Source organism: Condylura cristata, unplaced genomic scaffold (assembly GCF_000260355.1).
Source record: "Condylura cristata isolate star-nosed mole 26May11 unplaced genomic scaffold, ConCri1.0 scaffold00005, whole genome shotgun sequence".
In the NCBI taxonomy this organism is placed as follows: Eukaryota; Metazoa; Chordata; class Mammalia; order Eulipotyphla; family Talpidae; genus Condylura; species Condylura cristata.
The window spans coordinates 54,475,819-54,478,418 of NW_004567106.1; positions in this window are offsets into that span (position 1 = coordinate 54,475,819).

The window sequence follows — 2,600 nt, forward strand, 5'->3', positions numbered from 1 at the left end:
AGTTGTTAAGGGAAATAGAAAGTATTGACTTTTGCATAACACTTCACAGTTTTACAAAGAACTTCCCTGGCTTAATCATGACATAGAGTTTGTGCGGCTGTGACATCCTCCTAGAGTCTGAGGGTTGATGCGGGTATATCCTGAGTCAGGTTTAGACAGAGAAGGCTCAGAGCCCTAGCTTGTGGTCAATTTGAAGTCCGAGGTGTTTCCGAGGCTTCTGCAGAAGTTCATATGTCTTTATGCTTCCTTTGAACCAGAAATGATCTTAAGGGTTGAATAAATCACAGGTGCTTTGCCTGGTCTGGTTCATCAGAGTCCATCAGAATTTTCCATGACAATGAGAAGTTCTGTCACTCTCCACAGTGAGAGCTACATGCATGGCTACTAAGCACTGGAAATGTACAGATAGCTAGTGCAACTGAGGCATAGGAGACGTTTACTTTTTTTTTTTTTTAAGATTTATTTATTTTCATACAGAACTTGGGTATAGGCCAGAGGTGCAGGGGCAGTGAGAGGATTCACCAGAGACAGTGTGGGGGGCAGAACAGGCAGAACGATGAAGTACACTGCCTAAGGCCAGGAGAGGTCTGCTGCGCCATGTGGGTCACCTCCGGGGAAGGCCGGGATCGAACTCATGGCTTTAGCTTCTTAGTGCTGTTCTTTAAACCGCTGCACTACCAGGGAGGGCCTGGAGAGGTTTACTTTTATTTAGCTATTTAATTTGAATCTAAGTAGCTACTGTGGCAAGTGGCACAAGCTCTGGACCATCCATCCATCCCTAAGTCTGTGTTCAAACAGGACGTTTAATGAGATAGGAGGCCCGCTTTGGGAGACCTTTGTATTTTAGCGAGCATTTTATGGCTGCAAAGCTTCTTAGTAAAATCCCAGTGTATTTACCCATCACATTTCTTTTTATACATCTTAGCGTTATTTGATTAAATACAACTTAGAACTGTGAAACTAATTTATTCTGTGCTGCAGAACTAGATAATAGATACTTAGCTCTATTTGACACACCCTCAAGTTAATTTATGTGGGGCAATAACAAAAATATGATGATGAATAAGCTTGTTTTCACAAGGAAGTAAGTCTTGAGAGAGCTTGATTTCTAATGACTGCGATGCACACCAATACTGCCAAGCTGCCGAGAGGTAGTGTTTCATTTATGCATGACGCATTTATTGGCATAACAATGTATATTATGAAACTCAACTAGTTCAGTTCCACTTCTGCCATATATTTGGGGTTGCATTTCAGATTTTAAAACATCAAAAAAAGCCAGAAGCTATTAAGAGATCAGCAAAGAAGTGAATAGGAGTCACATCTTCTGTTCTTATGGCTAAAAACTCCCCACATTGTAAATTTGGACAGAGCTTTGGCCTTAGGGGCCTTCCCCACCCCCAGCTCCCACACTTAGGGGTCTTTGATCATCATAAATAAGTGTAGCTGTATTTCTTTCCTTCTAAAAGTAAACCTGTTTTATTTATGTTTGCTGGCTTCATTATTGCTTTCTTCCTCTCATCTTTTTTTTTTTACAGTTTTGTTTTTTTTTCCCTTGGAGCAAACTTAAGTTTCGAACTCTTGTCCCTTTTTTCAATTTTAGCTGACAACTTTGCTTTTGGTTTTGCTGAGAAAACAAGTTGTTAAGAAAAGCTCATTTCTTCTCTTTATCATCAAGTCTGGTAAACTAATTGGATTCCTACCCACTGTATTTTACTGGCCGTCTTGATATTATGGAGACCAGTTCATGCTTGTACACAGGCTAAGTCCTCTACACACACCAGAACTATCTCTACTTGACTGCTGAGGGCTGAACTGATCTCTTTCCCATCACCCAATCATTTTGTCTTTATGATCAGATTTTTCAGATTCCCTTTATACATTGCTTTATATCATTTCTTCAAACAACAATCAAACAAATCTCCTTAATTATACCCTATCCAACTACTGACTTAATCTCCTCTTCCTTTTACAGCAGAATTCTGCATACTCAGGGCCCTCTCTGGTGGCACAAGGGGTTAGAGTGCAGCACTGTGAAGCCATCTGAAGCTGCTGCAGCACAAGTTCAATCCCCAGCCAGGGATGTGACCCACATGGAACGACCTCTCCCGTCTTCCCTGTACTCCCCTCAGCATTATATTTCAGTAGCTCTGCCTCCGTCTCTGGTGAATCCTCTCGCCCCCTGCAGCTCTGGCCTGTACCCCAGTTCTTGAATGTATAAATAAATCTTTAAAATAAAAAAAGAATTCTCCATATTCAATGAATTGGCCCTTAACCCACATTCTCATATTTATGAAAAAGAAATTTCTATTTGAAAATATTTGTGTTTCTTTTGGTTCTTTCCCCTCAAAAACAAATAGCACAGAACACATAGAGTTTCTTAATCTCTATGCTTTTTAAGTTTCTTTGTCTCTGTGTTCTGCATTAGGACAAAATTCTCAATGCCATCTATTAATTTTCTAGTATCTCTCCATTTTAGAGTTTCTCCAGATCTCAAGGTTTGCATATGCATCATTATATTGTTTTCACAACTGAAATTTTTAACTTATTATTTTATAGTTATTCCATTTATGCTATTTGTCTCTATTTTTATATTATAT